Source organism: Acinonyx jubatus, chromosome B4 (genome assembly GCF_027475565.1).
Source record: "Acinonyx jubatus isolate Ajub_Pintada_27869175 chromosome B4, VMU_Ajub_asm_v1.0, whole genome shotgun sequence".
Lineage (NCBI taxonomy): Eukaryota > Metazoa > Chordata > Mammalia > Carnivora > Felidae > Acinonyx > Acinonyx jubatus.
The window spans coordinates 58,007,336-58,031,750 of record NC_069387.1 but is presented as its reverse complement, the minus strand read 5'-3'; the positions used below and the strand labels follow the sequence as shown (position 1 = coordinate 58,031,750).

The 24,415-nt window shown below is 37.0% G+C and overlaps 1 protein-coding gene across 3 annotated transcripts in view; it reads right to left on the bottom strand.

The window, feature by feature from the left end:
* Positions 1-24,415, bottom strand: part of RASSF8 (Ras association domain family member 8) — a 117,346-nt gene that overhangs the window by 75,960 nt on the left and 16,971 nt on the right. The window contains exon 1 of one of the 3 annotated variants that reach the window (XM_053226053.1): positions 3,893-10,185. The exons of 1 other annotated variant lie outside the window; for it this stretch is intronic. The gene's annotated coding sequence lies outside the window, so the exon portion shown is untranslated. Of the gene's footprint in view, positions 1-3,892; positions 10,186-24,415 lie in introns of those variants that run through there. One more of the 3 variants, XM_053226052.1, reaches the window with a different exon arrangement.

The following is a 24,415-nucleotide window of genomic DNA, read 5'->3' as shown; positions in this document are numbered from 1 at the left end:
TACTATTAGACTAGCTACAAACTCTTCCCATTTATTTTCCAAGTTTCCTAAAATGAATGGACACATACACCTTTATCTCCTTATTTCTCCTAATGTTCCTTGCTTAAGGAGAATGTTTCTAACTCTAAATTATGGGTCGGTTAGTCATCAGTATCTTGCAGAAGGCAAGAGTGAAGCAAAACCTAAAAAAGCTTTCTCTTTAAAAACAATATTGTACTGTCCTTTGTGAAAGACAGCGTATCTAACAATAATGCCTGGATACAAATTTCTCAAAGTAAACTTATTCTGCTAATAAAAATGATATCTCCTCCTTTTTATTTAAATACATTCATGCTTAAGAATACAAGATACCATAAATATATTAAAAATCTGATATTAGGAAAATCCTAACATTCCCAGATCAGAGTTCCATGAAAACCATTTTCCAATACTCTTAATATTAAAATTTGCATGTTAACAAATGTGTGTGGCAATGTGTTCAAATCCTCATCAACTTCTCTTTTTCTTTTCATATTTCATTAAGTAACCATTATATTGAACCTATCTTGTCATCCGAAATGGTTAGTTTGAGATACATTACCAGAAAATGCCAAGTTTAAATATAAACAGCTAACTTTTCATTTCTACTCTACCAGGGAAGTTTCAAAGTGTTAAAAAATGCAAGCTGCTACTCATCTTCTAAAAACAGAAAGCGAATAATTAGATCACAATTGATGGCTCTTTTCTCAGAGGGGAAAAAAATGATGAATGCAACTGGAATGTTTATTGTCACTGAAATTCTTCAGGCCTGGATTCCAAGTATCGGTCTTGATGCAAGTTACTATGACAACTTAAATTACAGAAAATGTCCCCCCTTCTTCTACCAAGTTTTTTTTTTTTTTTTTTTTTGCCAAAAGATCATTTCAAGTCTCCTAAACTCTGCGTGCATAAATTACCTGTAACAACAATAAACATCTCTTTAACAAGTTTTATTTAGAAATGCCCCCACCTAAACCGTTAAAACCAAGTATAAGCATATAAAAAATAAATTCCACTAAATCTACGTGGGACAGAAAACCTAACCTGAAAGCATGAACACACACACACACACACACACACACACACACACACACACACAGCTAAAAATGTAAAATGTTGAGAGTATTTTGAAACTATTCCCCACTACCAGAGGCACAAAATATTACCACCATAAGCTTCATTACAGAAACTATAGGAAATTATTTACAGGGCAGTTTTGAAAGAAGATTATAGAGCTAAGTCCTGTTTATCATTCTTTTCCCTCCATTAATGCTTTTTACAGGAAGGTACCAGAAAAGGGGGATGGGAGAAGAATGCAGTCTTATCTGGAACAGAAAGAGAAGCAAATAAATTATCTGTAATGTCTTATTCTGTTTTACATAATCTGTCTTTTTTACATAAAATATGAGTTTTAAAGTTTCTTCTTACACAGCCTCAAATTTAAAACCTAGGAAAGATGCCTTGTGATAAATAAAATGTGAATTATTCTCTATCATTCGCTAAAAGAATAATGGCTCACGAGAAACTACATCATTGTGGAGAAAATGTAATTTAGTAGAAATAGTCTGATTGCAAGACATTAAAAATTTAAAGTCACTCCATAAAAGAATATTTAAGGTAGTTTTACAGTGTAGCAATACTGAAAATTCAAAGCTGGTTTTGTTGCCAGAAAGTTAATATGACTAAAATTAGATGCTACATTCAGAAAGGCTTAGGGAACTCAGATACCCTCTTTCTATGAGTAAACTGGTTTACTTCAGCAGCCAGCAAAAGGCAAAAAAGTTTTATCTATTACTATAACACATCCAGAAACCCCTCATTTATTTAAAACAGATAAAACTTCATTTGAAAAAAGAAAACAAGGCAGTATGCTAAGGGAATCTTTTTTGCACTTGAAGTCAAAAATCAAAGACTGTTAATTCCTAGTATAGTAAGCATTTGAGAAGAAATAGCAAAAAATTAACTCTTTATCTGCAAAGTTGAATCAGGTCCTACATCTTCTACATGTATAACTACCAGCGTTCTAAAAGAAACAAAATAACTGAAGCATTCAAACCCAAGTGTACACAATATCTAAACATTAAATCTGAACCATAGTTCCTCTTCCTATAACTTATATATAAATCCTCCCAAACAAAACATAATTAATGTAAATAAAAGAAAGATTTACAGAATAGCTTCATCAGTGATGAAAGCTAAACCTAAAATTTAAGTGATAACATAATTATGGAGAGAACTGTAGTAAGTTAGACTACATAATACATTTTATTCCTTATACTTTTCTTCTTTAGATCACATGACAAATAGCAGGGCTAAACTAGAATTTTTCAGCTTCTGATATGGATATAACAAAATTGTCCAATGAGAATCTGACTATCTTTTACTTTCAGCACGTGTGGCCTGCTTGTCATGGATTTTGCTAATGCCACGAGCAATGCGAGTCTGTAGGAGAAAAACTGAACCAGTGAGGATAAGGACTTGTGGTTTTAGGAATTCATTTCCCTCCAAATATTCTAGCAATTACTACAACGCTCTAAGGTTATTTTTATTTCAGGGATGGATTAATTTATGTTAACACCTTTGAAGATACATCATTAAAGCAAAAAAGCAAGCACGTAACTTTTGCAAAATAAGAGACTAAGGAATTTATGAAACAGCATGCTGGTTGGTGCCCTTAAAGAGTTAATTCACCTTGTAAAATGTGGACAATTTATTCACAAGTGATTCACATACTACAAACAAGGTCAAATTATTTTCCCTTCTGAGACCAATGAAGCACTTTAATGTTTCAAGAGGCGATACACATCAAGCACACAAAAAGCAAGTGAAAATTAATTTAGTTGTATATTCTCACTTTAAGAGACTTTGTGAACCCCCTTTAATGAAGACAATTACAGTACTTAAGAGATGGAAGCTCAAACTATAAGCTATTTCAAACTTATCAAGACCTTCTAATCTTCACTGTTAGAAATACTTCTCTGCTGTAAAACAGGCCATCGATTAATGAATGGATAAAGAAGGTGTGGTGGGTATGTGTGTGTATATATAAAATGTGTGTACACACACATACACAAACAGAATATTATTCAGCCACAGAAAAGAATGAAATCTTGCTATTTGTGACAACATGCACAGAGCCACAGAGTATTATGCTAATTGAAGTAAATCAGTCAGAGAAAGACAAATACCCTATGATTTTATTCATATGTGGAATTTAAACAAAACAAACAAGCAAAGGGAAAAAATATGAGAGAGAGAGAGGGAGAGAGAGAGAGATAGAGAGACAAAGTAAGAAACAGACTATAGAGAACTGATGGTCACCAGAGGTGAGGGGGATGGGGGGACAGGTGAAATAGGTGATGGGGATTAAAGAGTGCACGTGTCTTGAAGAGCACAGGGTGAAGTACGGAAGTGTTGAATTACTATATTGTGCCTCCCAAACTAATAGAACACTGTATGCTAACTAACTGAAATTAAAATAAAAACTGAAAATAAAAATGAATAAATAAATAAAAGAGGCTGCCAATTTAAAGCACAAGTAGAATAACGCTCAGAAAGCCTAAGTGGTGACACACCAACCTGCAAAAAATTTGCTTCAGACTCCACGTTTGAAATCTAAAGCATGGTTCATAATGCTAGTAGTGTCACCCCAAATTTGGACCTAGGATTTATGGTACACTGGCAAGGAAATACTAGTGCTAACTACCCTTTATACTTCTCTAAATACAGGACTTATAAGTAATGATTCTTAGGAGTTCACCAGTGAACACAACCTCTGAAAGTCTCCCCCAATTTTGAAAAATTGTTTTTAAAATGTCACTTTAAGTGATATTTTTCTAGGATATATGAAAGGAGTACAAATTTTCAGACTCACCTTAGGGCGCTGGAGTCCCCAAGTGGGAGGAGTGTTGAGGTAGTCTTGAGGAAGAGTGGAGCACCAGACAGGTATTCTAGGAGGAACTACACAGGCACCTGAAAAGGTACACAGTGTTCTTACAGTCCTGGCTAATTTTTACCTTAAAAATGCTAAATCACCCCATTTTAACTTCTAATTATCCAAGAACAAAATACATAAGCCCTTAGCTTCAAACAGTTTTCCGAAGAACAATTTTTCCTCCCCTCTCCAACCTTCTCCCTTCCTCATTTGAACTGCGGTATTTGTGGGGTGGGTTTGTGTTCTGTTTGATCTCAATTAGTGTTTTTGTGCCATTGAAAAAGAAATCTCAGCTGTTTCTCAAAAAGGTCATTTGATGGGCCCATGGTGTTCTAGGAAAGACTTTGTGCCCTCTTTCTCCTGACCAAAGCTGACTGCAACACCACAATAATTTATTGAGAGCAGTTTAGCAGTTAGACATTTGGAAAACTGCCAAAAGCCAGCACCTAAAAGTGATGTTGAGGGAGAAATTTCAGGTTTTCAGTCTTCAAAAATAAAAACAAAAACACGCCACACTTTTCCTTAGGGAGTATAAATTATTACCACTAGCTAACCCAAGAAAGAGGGTAACTTGGCACCAGTTCTTTTGCCCATTCTATTGCCTAATGCTGTGAGAATGTGAAACTCTGCCATTAGTTATAAAGAAAGCCTAAGAAATTTGGCCACAAGGCGGGAATTGACGCAATTCAGATGTCTGCCACATTCAGACTCTGCCCTTAACAGATGTTTCTGCATTTATTTATAGAAAGGTTTACTTTAATAACAAGACCATCTTCCATCAACCATTTTCTTTTCACACTAAAGTACTTCATGAATAAAAACTATCACCAAAAAAGTTACAATCCTTAAATTCTTAGTTATGAAATAATATGAAATGTCAAATTAGAGATAGTGTAAGGAAAATGAACCCAAATACGATGCAAGCTATCAGAAAATATATAAATTTCAAACATAATTGAGGAAGGGATAAGTTACTTCAAAATTTCCCCTTCCATAGCTGGGTTCTCCCTGAAAGGCTATATAACCCTGAATGGAAACACTGTCTTTCAGTCTGTTTGCTACACTAACATTTCATACAACTTAATAGTTGTTATAAAATACCATCCATTTCTGGATTATTTTTTAATAGTGTTATAGCTGTAGTGCAAAGGTGCATTAGTGCATGCTTCTAAGTTTTAAAAGAAAAAGAGGGAAGCATTCACATGAAAATTCTTTCTAATGAAAATAAATAAGCCTTAAGCAAACTAGGTATCAAAGAATTCCTGTCTCGTCATTTTATGTTAGATGGGTTAGAGCCTTCTGGCTTCAACTAGACCTAACTACCTCCTAAAGAAGCTAAAAGAAAAACACAAATTGGAGGCTCGTGTGTCCTGGTAAAAGAGTCTGTCCGTGGAACATGTCATCCAAAAAGCAATGAAGGGTCAGCCCTGTTGGGAGAGAGTATTGGAAGATGAATTAAAAGACATGTGAGAAAGGCTAAATAGACTAAGCACTCTAATTCCCACCCTGGGGCCTAGAAGCTATCTAGAAGTCAGCCTGGTTGGCAAAGGGATTCTTATTTATCTAAATCAAAAATCTCATTTCTTACCCATCTTTTCTTCTTTAAAGCCTCATCTCTCTTTTTAGTTTTGTTTTCAAAAAAAACTTTTGAAAGTGGGAAGTTGGCAGTTAAGGAGTTTCTAAAATTGACATAATCATTATCCTCTTTTATCCATAAAATAAGGTTATCAAGACTAGAGCCAGACATTTAAAGGCCAAGAAGATTATGGTGCCTATTTCCTCATATGTAATTCAAAATGATACTTAGATATATGCTAACATTAAAATCTCTCCTTCTTAGATTCTTATAATTCCAAAATTCTGGATGAGTCAAGGTTCTTTAGATAAGGATGGGAAGTGTCCTAGTCCTGCCAGGGTCCCGGGAATGTGCTTGGGATGCCTATGGGAAATGCCAAACCTGACAAGAAGGGCCAGGTTCCGGTATACTTGTACTCACCTCTCTAGTCTCCTGCGTGGCCTCAACCCTCTCCCCATTGATTACTATAACCATCCTAACTACTCAACCCATTGCCCAAACCACTTTAAAAACAAACAAAGAAATAAAAGAGCAAATCCTATCATTCTACTGTTTTTAAAACCTCCACAAAAAAGTCCAAATTTTTTTGTTTGGCCTGTCATTATGGTGACAATTTCTTCCTAACCATAAATATGGACATAAGATCTAGCAATCTGAAGACAGCAAGAAATTTGATATTTAAACAGATAATCTCAGAAAATTTACAATGTATTGGGGCTCCACCTGAGACTTCATATCCTTGCATGCCACTGTCTAAACTCATTTCTAGTCGTTCCCTTGAAGCTACCACATGACAGGCCCCAGCCTTACCCCTGCTCAGCTCCTCAGGCTCCAGCTCTACTGCATGCTGGCATCTCATCCCTGGGCTCCACCAATCTTCTGTGCTGACCAAACTCCAACTTACCCTCCAAGAAACAACTCAATCATCTCACATTCTCTGGAAATCTTCCCTCATCCAAACTGATCATTCCAGGAATTCTGGCTGGCTAAGAGCACTCACTGGTACTGTTTCCTAAATCCCTACAACCCTATGAGGAAGGTAAGTTGTAAAAAGGGAATAATCAGAAAACTAAAGAATAGAAAGGTTGAATAAGTGGTCCAAGGTCAGATAGCTAATAAATAAGAGAGCTGGAAATTGAACTCAGGTAGACTGACTTCAGAGCCCATGTTCTTCAACAACTGACCTCATCATCTGTAGTATGTACCTCTGTTATAGTATTTGGCATAATTATAATGAAATGTTTCCCTTTCCTTGAGCACAGAGACATTTTGCATTGCTATCTGTATTCATATTGCCTAGCACATAAGAGGTGCTCAGTAAATGTCTGTTGAGGGCTTGATGAATTCAGAGTTTTACAGAATGGCAACAGGTTATTCAGTGGTGCTGAGCTTATCACCAATGAAAGTCCTGCCTTGCTAAATGATTTCTTTTACCTAGAATTCTCCTATGCCTACATGTTCGAAAATAGGTATCTGTTATATAAGTAATTGAAATGAACCAATAACCAATGTATACCAACACATGCAATTTGGAGCAAAAGATGTAAAAACTGAAAACCTCTACACCCCAATTTATATTATTTTTGATAAAATTAAAATTAAGGCTATTTGAACATTCACTGGACACTTGCACATATTAGATTAGGCATTCTCCTGGTTTGGTAGCCAGCGCCTAAGATAGCCCCTGAAGATCCTTGCTTCCTGGTCTTCATATCCTTGAATATTCTCCTCCAACTATGAGGAGAGTTAATTTGTATAGCCAGAAGGGTATCATGGAAATGATGTGTGACTTCCAGGCTAGGTCACAAAAGATGATGCAGCTTCTATCCTGCCCTTTGATCATTTGCTCATGTTATGCAGATGGTCAAGTAGCCCTATGGAAAGGTCCACATGGTAAGAAACAGGTCTCCTGGCAACAACCAGCTCAAATTTGCCAGGCATGTGAGCAAACCACCTTGAAAATAGATCTTTCAGCCCCAGTAAAGCCTTCACACAGACTACTTATAACATGAGATGACGTCTAGACTGCAATCTCATGTAAGATTCTGAGCCAGAGCCACCCACCTAGGACATTCCTGGATTCCTGATCCAAAGAATCTAGTGAGATAAAAAACAAACATTTATTGTTTTACATCCCTATGTTCAAGGCAACTTGTTATGCAGCAATAGATAACTAATATATATCTATCGTCACTTACACAGCCTTTATTCAGTTTATAAGAATGCAAATGGAAATTACTGATAACAAATGAACACAATATCAGGTTATCGCAATTCCTATACACTGAACAAAACCAAAATAGAATGATTAAGAACTCAAGTGCAAAATAAATTCCAGTTTTCTAAGAGATGTTGCCTTTTTCCTTTCCTTCCTTTTTTTTTTTTTTTTTAATAGGTGAAATGAAGCATGCAGGCCTTTCATTTGCTTGTAGGTTATCCCTTAATGACTACTGGTTAATTGCTGGGTATATTCCCTTCTTCTAAACTAGGCCCACCAAATGAATAATCAGTGGACAACAGTCAGAAAAGAGGTTACTGTTCTGGTTGTTCAAGTCTTATAGGTCATATAGGAAAAATTCTAAAGGTTTTAGAGGAAGCTACTCTCTACTCTGTGACTTCAAGACACTAAAAAGTTAAAAAAGTACATTTTTTTATTGGAAAGGGAAAAATCCATCTAAATATTCAACTATATTCAACTATAAATATTCAATTATAAATAGACTGCAACAGCACATTTTTATAAGTGATATCTCTTTGTATACACAAAATAAATTAAAACTATAAATATTATGCAAATTTGAAATTCTCCTGAATTTTTAGTTTTTCTAATAAAAGAGGGTAGGAACATACAATTTTTTTTTCTTGACACCAAAACTCCTAGACATCCTGCATCTGTGAACATAATTCAGTTCTACTACAAGAAATACAGTTATTAAGAAAAGTATCTTAGGTTTCTAACATTTAATATAAAATGTTAAAATAAAATTATTACAGAAACAATAAAGGTGAAGTAAATCCATTAGGATGCTATAAGCTATATTAGTTTGCAAAGCAGAGAATTATTTATATAATCAACATCTACCAAGCTCTTAATATATTTATAGTAGGGATTATAAATGTGAATAAGATAAGGGTTTTTTCCCACTAATTGTGCAATATTTGTGAGATATAACTAATATACAGTAATAATAATAGCAAATAGATGTTTTGGAAGCACCAAAAAAATGTAAAAAAAGCTACAGCAGAGTTCATATCCTGGATATTTAGGAAGCCTTTGTGAAATGTCATATACTTGCATATGATTAAAATTTTTTTGAGCTTTTTCATGTTAATATGTTATAATTCCCATTATACAGATGGCAAAGCGGAGGCTCAGAAAGATTAAGTGACTTGATCTGAACCAAGTTTCTGCCTTTTAAAGAAGGAATAGTAGACACTCAGAAAATAAGTGCCAGGCAACACTCAATGCATAATTCAGAAGCTGTTCACTACACTGGGAAGGTAAATCCTACAGTCCCCATTTTACAGATGAGGACACTAAGACCTTAGAAGATCTGGTACCTTTCCAGATTCACATGGCTAGTAAATGGCAGAGCCCTGATTTGAACTTAGGTGTACCTGATTTGAAAGATCCTTCTTTTTTCTCCCAGACTCCCATCCCAGGTTAGTTCTCCTAACCCGTGCTGCTCCCAGTAAGTGTTCACATTCTTTACTGCACCTTCCCTTTCTGGCCTAATAAACTGATCCATAAACCACAGGAATTGAAATCCATCCTTGTTAGTCTTATGATTTGTTATTAAATGTCACACAGGAAATCAGAAGAGTTACAGAGGAGGAGAAGGAGAAGACAAAAGACATGATCAATTAGTTTTTAAACAGCCAAGCAATCACTTTTGCTTAGAGAAGTTTGAAAAATGCATTTCATAAACTTTGCTAGAGAAGCTATCCAATGATTGCTTGGATAGGGTCTCCCTCTCCTAGCTAACACTTAACCTACACACCAGAGTTGTTTTCAGATCAACTGCAGAGTTTAACAAGCATTCATCAAATTATCTAGTTGTCCTAACTGAAGCTCTATTATTCCAGTCTGAGTTGGCCAAAAAAGCCACTGTTAAATGCATATAAAGAACAAACATAACCATGCTAACAGAAGCTATGTTTCCCTGTAGAACACACATCAGACAAATGTGATACTGGGACGTCTTAAAGAGTTACATTAAGCAAGCACTGAGAAAGAAACAGCATGATCTTGGTGTGGTTCCGTGATCAGGACAGCACATGTGGCCTGGTGTTTGAGAAAACATCAAACTGATGGAAATGTTAGGAGGGAAAAAGACCTGAAGAACAGAAAAGGAAGTGGGCTTTTTCTGCAAAGCTGTCTTTACTGTTGCTCAGAAAGTACAAGGCTCTTTTGGAGGCACAGTGAGTTTGCAGAAGAATTTAGGTGGGACAGATAATACCTGTCAAAGAGCTGCTTTGTAAAGAACAGGAAAAATTCAAAGAACTTAACTAGTTTTTTATTTAAATGAATTACAAAAGGTAATGAGCTGGTGAAGTTGACAGCTCCTTCAGCAGATAGCTTCTCTAAACATACCAAAAGGATTCTTTGGAGGTTTCCACCCTGTTTTGTGTTATTTGTTAGACCTACTCCCCTACCGTACAATGGAATCCTGTCTCACTTCTTTATAGGCCCAGCACCTAGCACAGAATCTGGCACACTCAATCAATGAGGATGAGAGGAAGGCCAGGAAGAGGATCTTGATAAAGCAGGAATTTGACATGCTATTTCCTGAGGTGGCATGCAGGCAGCTAGCTGATAGAAATTTTTCTTTTCTTTCTCTCCCAACAAGGATGGATTGGTTGGAAGGTAGGAGGGCTATTTAAAAACAATTTTTTTTAATGTTTATTCATTTTTGAGAGAGAAAGAGAGACAGAGCACGAACAGGGGAAGGGCAGAGAGAGAGGGAGACACAGAAACTGAAGCAGGCTCCAGGCTTTGAGCCATAGGCACAGAGCCTGACGCAGGGCTCAAACCCATGAACTGCAAGATCATGACCTGAGCTGGAGTCAGATGCTCAACCGACTGAGCCACCCAAGCGCCCCGGAGGACTATTTTTAAATCAAAGAAAAATAATTTAATTAAAAAGCAAACTTGTGGTTTTGTTTTTGTATTAACACAAATGAAATCCCAAATATTGATTTCAGCCACCAGTCCCCAATTACCCTGGAAATTTTTTAAAATACCACAGATTGCTCTAGTTAACTTCTTCTCAGCTTATCAGATTTGATTATCCAGCTTTATTTCTGTAAATTTAGCATATGTTCAATACTGCTACCAGGCAACAAGAAAAATCCCTAGATTACTTATAAAGACCTGACAATTCTGACTGAAAGGTTGTCCACAGATGTTCTAAACTTTCTCTCATTTTTCTTCTAACAGTCTTAGAACTAATTTTTTTTCAACGTTTTTTATTTATTTTTGGGACAGAGAGAGACAGAGCATGAACGGGGGAGGGGCAGAGAGAGAGGGAGACACAGAATCGGAAACAGGCTCCAGGCTCCGAGCCATCAGCCCAGAGCCTGACGCGGGGCTCGAACTCACGGACCGCGAGATTGTGACCTGGCTGAAGTCAGACGCCTAACCGACTGCGCCACCCAGGCGCCCCAGAACTAATTTTTAAAACCCTACCATAAAGAAGGGTATGTTCAAATGTGATGGATTCATTTTTAAAATAACACTAATTGATTTTAAGTGACAATGATTTCTATTCTCTCCTTTTAAAATAGGAGTTGATAGAAAATTTTTAGCATGTTTTTTAAAAACGCAAAACAGAGATCAAAGAATATCCTCCTATTAAATTTGACAATCACTATAGCATTTGGCATGCTCAGATGTTTCAAACAATTATCTAATTTCCTAAATTGAACAGTTTCATCATATATGCTAATCTTGAATAAATGTCCTCATTTCGGTTCAAAGAAGAGCATTAAGCAATAAAGCTATCTTAAGTTGAAGAAAAGAGTATCTTTATGTTTAAACACTATTTAAGCCAGGAACTTGTGATTATTATTACACTTTACCTATTTCTGAGATCTTATCATTTCCTGCCTTAGTGCCTTAGGGAAGGGAAGTCCTTGGATCATTTCTAGAATTATAGTCTCTACAGTTTTGGTGTCTTCTTTTCCCTTACTGAGACCATTATGATATTGACTATAATGCTGTGTTAGTAATGTTCACTTTGGCTCCAGGGAATCAAAAGGAAGTTAAGTTAGTTCACATGCTGTATTGTGGATTTGGGTCAGTGTGCCATGTTCCAGTTCATACCATTCACTGTCTAATAATGACTCTAAAAATCAAGAGACCTCTCCTGACCCCAGGTACAGGAAAAATGGCAAAAACATACAAGAGCCAATGTGTAAGAATAAATAAGAGAGAAAACAGGATAAGGAAGGGAAAATGATTAAAGGAAACAGAAGTGGCAGAAGAAGCGGGGCGGGGGGGGGGGAGGAGTAAGTAAATACGAACCTGGCCAGAGTTATGAAAAGCCAATGACTGGGAAATGATAGGTCAGATACAAGAGAAACACACAGAGGAAGCCAACAGAAGTCTAATCCCTGCACAATTCAGAGAGAAACTGGGCAAGGAGGAGCAGCCATTAGATGCCTTAATAGAAAAGGCAAACAGCCCTGGCATGATGTGGACGCTGGTGACAGCCTACCAGTCCCCAAAAGGCACACGGAACCCACAGTCTTGATGGTCCAGTCAACCCAAGAAATGTGAGATGATTCATATTGTATGAAATTGAGGCTTCAAAGAGAAAACTGGCTTTATCCTCCACAGTTCTGGAGGTAGTACATACGAGAGCAAACACCCTAATCCCAGTTCTGATGTGAAGTGCATTTGGGACACTCACAACCTCCCTGAGCCTCAATTTCTCATCTGCAGAGCAAAGCTCTTAGAAATCAGTGTACCTGTTATGTCTTTTAGTAACTGCATCATAATCAACATCTCTATGCCCCTGGAAGATGAAGGATCTTGGAAGAAGACGAACTGATGAATGCAAATCATCAAGGCCACTATCACCTTCTGGATGGGGCAGAACCCAACTTGGGATGTTGGGGATACCAGACTGGACATAACTATTTCACCTCTTTAAGACTGATGGCAGGCTCTGCTACGAGGTCACTGAGACCAAGAGAGTTGCTTGCTACAAGCCAGAGTCCGGAAAAATATTTCTGTAAACACTTCATTTTAATCACTTTCTATGTGCTAAGCCACTGTTTTATGTACTATATACATTAATTCATTTACTTTTCATAACAATCCCATAAAATAAGGATTTTCCTCATTTCCTGATAAGGCAAATAACTCATAATCCAGTTCACCCTGCTAGCAAATGGCAGATTCTGTGTATATATGAATAGTCTGTGCTCCTAACCACTCCACAACACTGCCTCTAGCCAGGACCCTGCAGCTTGCTCTCCTGACAGGAAGACCTTCTTTCCAAAGAGTGATTTTAATCACCTCTCCTTGAATTTCACATCTGTAAGATGGACATAAGACCACTTCCTTCCCAAAGGAATAGAATATTTTTATGTGACAATGCCTAAGAAACATATGAAATCATCATCAGGGAAATGCAAATTAAAACAATGAGATACTACTACACACCTGTTAGAATGGCCAAAATCTGGAACACTGACAACATAAAATGCAACAGGAATTCTCATTCACTGCAGGTGGGAAAGCAAAATGATAGCTACTCTGAAAGACAATTTGGTGGTTTCTAACAAAACTAAACATACTCCCTGCTGGCAGGATCTACCTATCATGCACCTTTGTATTTACTCAAAGGAGCTGAAAATTTATGTCCACACAGAAACCTGCATAGCAACTTAATTTATAACTCCCAAAACTTGGAAGCAAATAGATGTTCTTCAGTAGGTAAATGAATAAATAAGCTGTGGTATATCCAGACAATGGAATATTATTCAGAGCTAAAAATGAGCTATCAACCATGAAACGACATGGAGGAAAGGTAAATGCGTATGAGCAAGTGGAAGAGAAGCCAATCTGAAGAGGCTACAAACTGTATGATTCCAACTATTTGACATTCACTCAAAAAAAGGCAAAAGTATGGAGACAGTAAGAAGATTAGTGGTTGCCATGGGTTGGGGGAGAGAGAGGAACGAAAAGGCAGAGCATAGAGAATTTTTAGGGCAGGGCAACCACTCTATAATCTAATGGTAGATGCATATCTTGGTGCATTTATCCCAACACACAGAGGATACAACACCAAAAGTGAACTGTAGTGTGAACTACGGACTTTGGGTGATAGTGATATGTGGATGCAGGTTCATTAACTGTAATAAATGTATCACCCTGGTGGGGCATGTTGATAATGGGGAAGGCTATGCATGTGTGGGGTATATGGGAAATCTTGGTAAATTCCTCAATTTTGCTGCAAACCTAAGACTGCTCTAAAAAAATTAAAGTCTTAAAAAAATGCCTAACAACAGCTGGCACATTGTAGATCCTCAACAATTGCTAACTTATACCTTTACCTCCAGTGATCATTATACCTAGATAAAGGTTACCATTTATTTGCCCAACCTTCCATGTTTATGTCCAACTAAGGCCCTGGTCAGACAAACTGGCTCCCTGCATAGCCAAAGACAGAGCAATGCTAGGACTGAGTTTGCTTTTCCTCCAAAAGACACCAAACCAAATTACCCAGATGCACCTCCCTTCCATGGATACTACCTGAATCTAAAGATGCTTTCAGGAGCTATGGATAGCACAGGGCTTGTCTGAAGCCAGTAATGAAAGGTCCCATTTCTGAGCTATTACTTGGTATATTACAACATGCCACATAAGGCCTACAGTTCTAGCATTTGACAGAAAAAACAATACAATTGCAGACATTTTTTAGAACTCATTTCTGCATGGTGCAGCAGAAGTATATTACCCTGAGACTTAACAGAGCACAGTTCACTTCCCACATCCACTAGCTAATGGATCAGGGAAATCAAAACTGCCCCATGCTCAAAATTCACATGATTTTCATCTAAAAAATGAAAGGCTCAAGACCAGGTTTATATCATTACTCTGGATGTTTTCCTCTGGACACATTCCAGTTTGTTAAAGTCCATAAAATCTGGCACCCCAAACTAAAAATGTCTTTCTAAAGATGGTCTGATCAGCATAAAAGATTTATTATCTGTGTTGATCCTGCCTTGGCTTTTTTATTAAGTTATTTTCATTTAATGCTCAATATATAAAGAATTCTAAGGGAATAAACGTGTGTGCCACAACCAGTTTTAAGAAAAAAAACCCAAATTACTAACACCTCTGAAGCCCCTTTTGACTCTTCCTAACCCCTCCCTAATCCTCCACTTAGAGGTGAAACTCTCTTAAATGCTGTGTGTACTCATCTTTAGAAAAATAATTCAATTACATGTTTGTATCCCCAAATGATTACTAGCTTGCCCAAATTTCTGAACTTCATATAAATGGTATCATACCACATATAATCTTTTGCACCTTGCTTTTTTTTTTCACTCAGTGTGATGTTGCTGCTTGGATCGGTGCTCTATGCATTTCCAAAGCTGCAGAAAAGGTTTGCGCGCACAGGTGTGGGCTGAGGCCGGCTGTTTCCTGGCAGCATCCACTCTGATGGGGTGGTACCCATGTTGCACTTACTGGTCATTCATCATGTTATCACCTTAGTCCTACAGTAATCCACTATGTGTATAAAACACACCACAGATATGTTTTCTACAACTGATGGTTTTCTTCCAGGTTTTTTGGAATGGGCCACATGAAGCACTATGAACATCGGTGGATAAATGCTGGGCTGCAGGGTATGAATATTTTCAACTTTATTAAAATCAGTTTTCTTCAGAACTGTGGTCATGACCTATTGTGTGTGGTTCCTAAAATTTCCTGGGTTGGATCCAACTTTTGTTTTTAAATGAAAAAGAACAAATTAGAAAGGAAAAATAATAGAGAATATTACTCTTAGGAGGATACAATCAGTTTCTTAAAACTCTGACTTAAATTATACACGTGTTACATGCACACACACATCAGTAAATGAATTTCTTACTGTGGGTCACAGTCAGAAAGCTCAGAACTGTTCTCCAGTTGATTAATTCTTTCTTTGGCTATGTCTAATTTACCACTAAGCCTGTTTGCTGATTTTAAAATTCCAAGTAAATATTTAAATTTTCAAAGCTCTATCTAGTATTTTCAGACCTCCTTTGTCATTTTTATATTCACTTGCTATTTACTAACATTTTTAACATTCCCATTTCTTTAACACAAAGCTACTTTACATTCTCTGTCTGATAACTGTATCTTAGATCACTACATGTCTAATTCTATCATCTACTACTCTGGCTGGTTCTATTCATGATGCTTTGTTTACTTGTCTGTTTTATAATTTTGATTATGAGTTGAAATTTCTTGAAATTATATTTTTTGAACTCTTTGAGACCTACACTGAAGAAAGATTCCTCCAGAAGGAATCTACACTTGCTTCTGCTTTCTAAAAACACTTAACAACTATTTGTCTTTTTTGAACTACCTAAGTAGGTCTAAATTAGGACTAAAAACCTGCATGAACGCTATTTGCTATGAAATATTAGGCAGTTTTCCTTAGAGTTGCTAGGGACTGGGAGAAGATCAGGGGGAAAAGTTAGCTCTGGTTTAACACCACACAATGAAAGTAGTCTTTACAGGGTTCCAGACTGATGTGGAGACATCTAGTAAAGTTTTTCTCCCTCACATAGGCTCTGGGCTTTGTCTTCTATCTCCAAGTAAATCACAGCTCACATCTGCTGGATTCAACAAGTGTTCACATATTGGCCGTTTCACGTACCTCATGGAGTTGCTTTTACTTTCAGCCCAAAGTTTCCCTCTCACCGTTTAAAGACACAATTATGTAACTTATCTAGCACTTTTAGTTTGTGGTAGAAAAGAAGTTGAGCATATTTAGTCTCACATACCAAGAAATGAAAGGTAGCATTAATTTTTTTAAAGGCCATTACTTCCTGTTATTTTTCATAGGAGGTATGTTGAGATGTTTCCTCATTCCTGTACTTATGTAACTGTTATTTTTTAATCTAAATGCAGAAATTCATAATCCATTAAATTTAGTCCTTTTATGGTTCAGCCATTGTTTTAAGACATTAAAATCATTCTGAATTCACAATCTGTCATTTTTAGATTTTTATCTACATCTTCAAATTTTTTTCATTTACGAACCTGATTAACATGACTTCATTATATTTATTCCAAGTTGAAAAGATGTGGAACATGGTATCACTCATATATCATCATATATATATATATAATTATATATATATATCATCATATATATATATAATTATATATATATAACCATCATATATATAATTATAAAACATAATTTCTGAAAAAAAATTGATACATCAGGAAAGTAGCACCCAGTATGTTAAATTTCATGCAATAAAAGATATTTGCTTGGATATGTGCTTATATAAAATTAAGGTTTTATTACCTTTACCTAAGTGTCACTGAAGGATGATTATGGATACTATTGGTATACATCCTTGAAATGGGGATTGCTATGCCTCCCTCACACACCACAAATTAAATCTGATACAGATATAAGAGTAGGTTAAAATTAACAAGAAGGATGGCTTTGAAAACTATGATATAGATATAATCAATCATGGTTTAAATGTTGCTGACAAGTAAAACCATGACAGCAATAGCAAAGATCCTTCAGAGAGGGCTGAGAGAGTAACAGTGAGGTGAAGACTGGTTTATCCTTTGCTTCAGTGATTAATTTTCCAAGAAGCAACAAGGTCATTCAGCATACCTGGCTCATTCCAAGTCTATGAGAAAGGGACTAACAGCTAAAGAACATATTAACATTATATAAGGTAACCATTTAATTTATCATCCTGGACTAAAGGTCCTTTAATTATTCCAGAACAAGAGTGAACCAGGACTGATCCAGTAAGTCAGGATATGTTGTCACCCTAGCAATATACCTCCTCCTTTTTAAATAAAGCAACTGCCTCAGTATCTCCTTAAACTGCTCATAAAAGTACACATCCATTGTCAATTTTCTACTGAACAAAATCTAAATTTATGGGATAATATGCTAATAATGTCTTTTAATACATCCCTCACAAATATTATGTTTAATATATTTGTTAAAACAGGCAGTTTGATATCCTTAATTCTTAAAATGAAGGTTTTAAAGGAATTTAAATTATCTAAAAAATTCACTGAATTGAAATATCTCGTTCCACGAATTTTTAAAAATTAGCTTAGATTTAAATTATTCTTGAAATGAGACTATTTCGACAATCTGACATCTACGTCCCCTGTAATTCAAAAATTAAAATTAGTGCATTTATAACGAGTCCTTGCCCAGATGAGGCCTGCTCAGTAGCTGGCTGAGGCTAATCAGGTAACCAAGACACCCTTTCCCACAGGCCTAAGAACTTAGTACTACCCCTACCCTACTCTCACCAGCTAACAAAGACACTGATACAATTTAAAGCACAAATTCACCTTCCATTTTGTTTGGCTAACATGGTGTTTTGATGTTTTTAAAAAGGTGGAAATGACCCAAAATATCCAGATATATGGCTTCTCTGAAAAAAAGCCTGAATATAAGCCAAACATTTCCTAAGGGCAGTAATCAACTTGAGCAGAGCAGGTGACTACCCCTTTAGTTAAGGCATACTCTAACTTGCCACAGTCCTAACCACTCATCCTTTATACCAACCCCACCTCACCTCTTAATGCCATCTGCATGACTGCTGTAATGAGTTTGTAAACCTTGCCAAAAAGCATCTGAAAAAAAGAGACACCCCATATACATAGAAGGCTAACATATCCAAGACAAGGGCATCGCATATCCACAGCCTCAGGGGTTCCAGAACAAGAACCTCCAACACCACACACGTGAGTCTGCTGAATGATTCATCTGTCTCATCCCTCATTCTTCTGTTCACTTCCATGCCCTCCCTCATACCTGCTTTTTCTCCTTATGTTGGCCTCTTTCTTCTCAGACCAGCTCTTCCTACTGGCTGCTTAACTTTCTGTAGTTTAAAAAACCTCTCCAAACCTGTTTTCTCATTTTTTCAAAATTTTTTTAATGCTTATTTATTTATTTGAGAGAGAGAGAGAAAGAGAGAGAGAGAGAGAGCGCGAGCACAAGCTGGGTGGAGGCACAGAGAGAGGGAGACACAGAATCCAAAACAGGCTCCAGGTTCTGAGTTGTCAGTACAGAACCTGACACAGGACTTGAACTCACAAACTGCAAGATCATGACCTGAACCAAACTTGGATGCTTAACTGACTGGGCCAGCCAGGCGCCCCTATTTTCTCATTTGTAAAATGAGCAAATTTACCTTGCAGAATTTTAAGATTAAACAAAAATGTGGGTAAAGGACCTAGCATAGCCTCTGCACCTACAATGTTCACTTAGTGCATGGTTGTTCTTACTATTTTTAGGGCAACGGCCCTCCCCACCCCAACCCCCCCCCAAAAAAAAACCCAAGAGTGAGCCAGTGCAATAAAACAACTTCATGAAATTGAGTTTTTAAAAAGTTATAATGTGCTTGCTTTTAAAAAACAGGTAACAAAACTATACATAAAGAAGACATAATAAACTCAGCTACATCATATAATCACTTAATGGAGACAGGGCACCTGTGTAATAGAAGGGACGTTACTCAGAAGAATCCTGCAACATTTCCAGAATTCCTTCTTTCCTAATTTTCCTTGTTCTCCTCATTTGGAGAACAGCTTCATTTCTTCTAAGGTGCTTTTAATGAAAGCACAGGAATGATTATGAAAGGTCTTTCCCACCCCATACACAAAGCATAGTAGTTACTACACTTTTTTTAATTACTCTTTTTCTAAAGAGAACATTGCATATAATTGTATTATAAATGTTACAGCACAATGACCCACCTAACCAAAACAAATAACAAAATATTCACATTTGTGAGTTAAATACCTTGTTAGGACAAACCCATTGCAGACTTTTAAAGACACAGCATATTCGCTTAAATCAGTTTTTAACCATATGGGAAGAGTACTTAGAAAATTTGATGGAAACAAAGAAGCAGACCTAAGGATGAAATCCAGCTTCCTGTACCTAAATTTTTTAAACCACCACTCTAAATTTTGCCACTGCGAACCTCAGTTTAAGAGTTACCTTCTCCAACAGACCTATCCTGATTCCTCTCTCCTTCCTCCAACAATTAAAAGCCGGCCACAGTCTTCCTGTGTCCTGACTCTACCTGCGACACACTATCACAGAAATGAAAACACTCCATGTGTCATTGAGCCATCTACCCTACTATTCTTGTAAAAATTCCTCTAGGGTAGGAAGTGTCTCTGTGTCCCCATCACCCAACAAAGCACCTAAACTCTCCTCTATGGCAAAGCTTCAGCGTGGAATGGTAGTTAAAATTAATAGTGGTGTAGCCACTTTTGGGTTAGAACCCTAGCTCTGCCTCACTCTTCCTACCCATGTAAGTTTGGGTAAATTATTCTGTGCCTGAGTTTTTGTGTAGGTAAAATGGGGGATAAAAATGTGTATAGACTTTATAAGACTCAATACTGCTGGTTATTTCTGCTGGTTATTGAGACTTTTCCCCTTTGCATTCAGGGAAGGTACTGCTCTCACCTTCTCTCTCTGGCTTCTCCTCTTGCCTAGGCCAGCTGTTGCAGCTTCTCACTATTTAACTCTTACTCTACACCTGCTTCTAGGACAAGCTTATCTATTAATTGGTCTTCAACTACTACCACTTGTGGGAAAGCAGAGTGTATAATTCAATAAGCTTTTATATTTGGGGGATACAGACCATATAGAGATTAAATTTAAATTTAGAAAAAAATATTTGCATGTCACATCCTCACATTTATTCCATACATAATATATTCCAACCTATCCCAAAAACCATCTACATTAAGTTTAGCTACCAAACTGCACCTATTGCATGCTTGAGTATGTAAATATTTGCATAGCATTCACCAGACTATAGCTTGTTTTAAGTGTATGTATGTATGGGTGGGTGTCAAAACCCTAGCCTTACCTCAGTAATGCAAATCTTTAAATTTTTAGTTCTCATTTCTTCCCAGAATACTACACCTGAAATTCACTTAGTCTTTGGGCTGTATAAAGATGATACATATATACACACAAATAGTCACTAAACAGATACCATGCACACATGCCTATTCATGCTGCATTGATGTGGGCAAAAATAACATCACCACAAACTCACTCTCCACATTTTGTTAAGACTTCTATAAGCAAATTAATGTGCCTGCTAACTTCTTTATTAAACAGAATACACAAATAGTGTAACTTGCCTAGACATCTCAAAAGTCTAGATGTGTTTCAGTATCTGCAATTTACTTTTTGAGCCATTTTAGCATAGAGGCTGTGATTTGTGACACTTTTTAGGTTAGGCAATAACTTTGATAGTAGTAGGAATGCACTGTCCAGAGTGGAATCAGAAAGCCCATACTTTAGCAGTGGTTATAAGAGACAAATGCTTTGGGGACACTGCTCATTACCTGCTGGATGGATTTTCTTCAGTGTATTCAGCAGCTTGCTAATTATAAGTAGCCTGATGAATATTAGAAATAGAATCATATTGATGAAATTAAAGGATTCAAGTATGTATGGCTTGTTAAAATGTTTCAGAGATACTTCCACCCTGCAGTAAACAAAGAATCTGGTGAAGCCTGGAACCCCTCATGACAAGTAAAAGACCAAGTATCTCTCCTCTGCCACACTGCTGTCTGCTTTAAGTAAATGTTCCTTGCAAGGTGTGTCAGAACGCCTAAAAACACAAAGATTTGAGCCTTCATCAACCTTATACACCAGGCTGTATTAACAATTTTTTGCTATTTGCCAGTAAATGTTTATCTAAAAATTATCTGTATGTGTAGTTTAATCAAAATTTGCTTTCATTATAACCCAGTAGTAATGTTATAAGAGACCAAGAATTTCTCACTTGCTTCAAGCTTCTTTGCTAGATACCATTATCTACCTAATCCCCCAAATAAGACACCTAGGAAGGTGGGCAGGACCAAATTGACTGTGGAAGAATGGTGTAAATATCTGTTACATTAGACAACGTAGTCTATGACTTCACTTTGCATGGACAATGTGAATGATGCCCAGCGTACCATTCTTACAGGTTTTCTGGAACAATCAAATGATTTAAAAGATGTGAAAATGATCAGAAAACTACAAGACACCATAATCATGTCCAATATTTTGAAGTTAAAGAATGCTGGTCTTGTCCTGCCTCCTGAATGTTTGTTTAATCTATGTGCCTGTTTTTAAGGCCCTCATTCTGTTGCTCCTGAACCCCTCCCCACCAAACACAGGTACGTACACAGGTTTCAGTCAAAGGTCTAAAACATTTTGGACCGGAAATAAGCAACATTTATTATTTAACAATTAATATCATTAACATAATCACATATAGTACACACATAATTAATATAGAATTAAATAATAATAAATTTAGAAACTAGGAAACATAGAGGTTTGTGACTGCCACTGTAAATGCTTTTATTAGACAGGTGAGGTTAGCCAGTCTGACTTCCAGATACATAAGGATATTATATTTAGGCCAGTCCCAGTCATTTAGGAGCTTAAAAATAACTTGATTTGACCTTAGAATTGAACAAAATGTTCCAGATCAGCTCGCTCTATCAGAAGCTCAGAAGCCCCTACATATTCAATGACAATCTATTGTGTTTTTTTTTAATAGAATGTTAGAAGAGTTTCATCTTTATTTCTAAGATAGGTCTGAAACTTACTGTCATTACTATAATGCCATCAAATTACATTCACTCAGTGCTGATAAGCAAGTCCTTACTTTTGTTTGTGTTCTGTGCCTTTGTTGTTGGACTTGGGAAAAGCTTCCATCTCCCACACTCCCTCAGATGGAAGGCCTAGGACAGACTGAGGAGTTTATACCTGATCCTACTACTAACAACAGGAAGCCTAGGAGGTCTCATGACCTCGTCCCATATCCTAACACTATGTGACCTTCCATTGCTATTCTTCAGAGACTGCTCTTCTGAATATGGTACAACCTCCCAGTCTCTCCAGTGTCAACACCACCACATCTCTATAGGAATTCTATAGGTTTAGTGTTTGATGTCAGTGGTCCTTAATTATAAAGATAGTATTTTTGCCAATACTATAGCTGCTTACAACCTAGATAATCTCAATTATGATTTTTAAAAGGCCAACTTTGTTGCTTTTGGCACAAAGAATTCTAAAGGAAGATCCTCAATTTTTTTTTTTTTACAAATATTTTAAGTTGTGCACTTAACTTCGTAAGTCCTATTGCTTTAAAATGACTCACAAAATTAATATACTTTGTTAGCTTGCTGAATATTTGAAGGATGAAAACAATTTTCCTGCTAACTATATGAAATTAAGAATAAAAACTCCAATGATTTAGGCATATTATTTCCAGAAAAAAAAATCAAAATGATTTGTTGAATGAAAAAGGTTTACCAAGAAGTTAGACTGTTCCTATAAAAAATAATAAATAAGATGATTATAGGCAAACTCCCATATAAGCCAGTTAGTTTCTCTCTGTGTAATGATTACAGATGTAACTCATAATCTCAGCTGTTTCAAAATATCACACCCAACAGGTATAAACCCATGCAAGCACCTCGCTGATGCCGTAACAACATGGCTGACGTGCATTCCTTGGTAGTCGGAATCACTCATGGAAGGCCATGGTATAATGACTCAATGGAAGGAACCCTGGACCAAACAGGGTCATAAAGTCACTGTTTCTAATTTCATCTTCAAGTCTCACCACTGAATGATCTTGGGCTATTCATTTAGGCTTTCTGAGCTGATTTCTCTAACTATAAGCTGTCTGATCTATTTCCAAAAACTGTTAAGTATCAGATTATACAATGGACACAAAAATAGTTGAAAAACTGAACAGTGTGCTGCAAAAATCTATGGCAAGGAGAACCAACACCAAAGGATTAGCTGCTGACTATGAAAACATCCTAAGATTCTAGACCAAAATCACAATTTCCTTGGTAATCTGTACAAAACCGGAAGAGTCTCTGTCAGATGGTGTCAGGACTAGGCAAATTACACTGGGCTTGTTCTGAACATAGCAAATGGAAGGGAGAACTAGAGACAGTGGCAGCCTGAGTTGGAGAGGAAGATCAGTAGAAGACTTGATCTTAAAACCTTACCGCCTTGGAATAAAGTTCAAATTCCTCAGTGCAGTATGTAAGACCTCCAACACCTGGCCCCAGCCACAAAGTCCCATTGCCCTCTACTCCCAGCAGTACACTCCAGACTGAGTGACTACCTCCCAACCATACTCTGCACATCTATATTCTGGGCTAGTCTCCACCATGGTCCTCAGGCTGGGGTGGCCTCTTTCCAGTTCCCCAATCACCTTGCCCCACATTTACACCACTGTCCCCCAGTCATATTTCTTTTGGTCTTTTCAGTCCTTGATTACACTGTCATCGTCGTCTTCTTTTGAGAGAGGAAGGAAGGAAGGAAGGAAGGAAGGAAGGAAGGAAGGAAGGAAGGGAGGGAGGGAGGGAGGGAGGGAGGGAATCCCAAGCAGGCTCCACACACAGCCTGAAGCCCAATGCGGGGCCAATCCCAAGACCCTGAGATCATGAGCCAAGCGGAAATCAAGAGTCTGGTCACTTAACTGACTGAGCTACTCAGGCACCCTGATTACGTGGTCTTCTAAATACATTCCTCAGCTTCCCATAGTTCTAAGTAACAAGCCCATCCTCTTTTCTTTTGCTATTATCTTTAATCCTCTTTCTTTTGCTATTATCT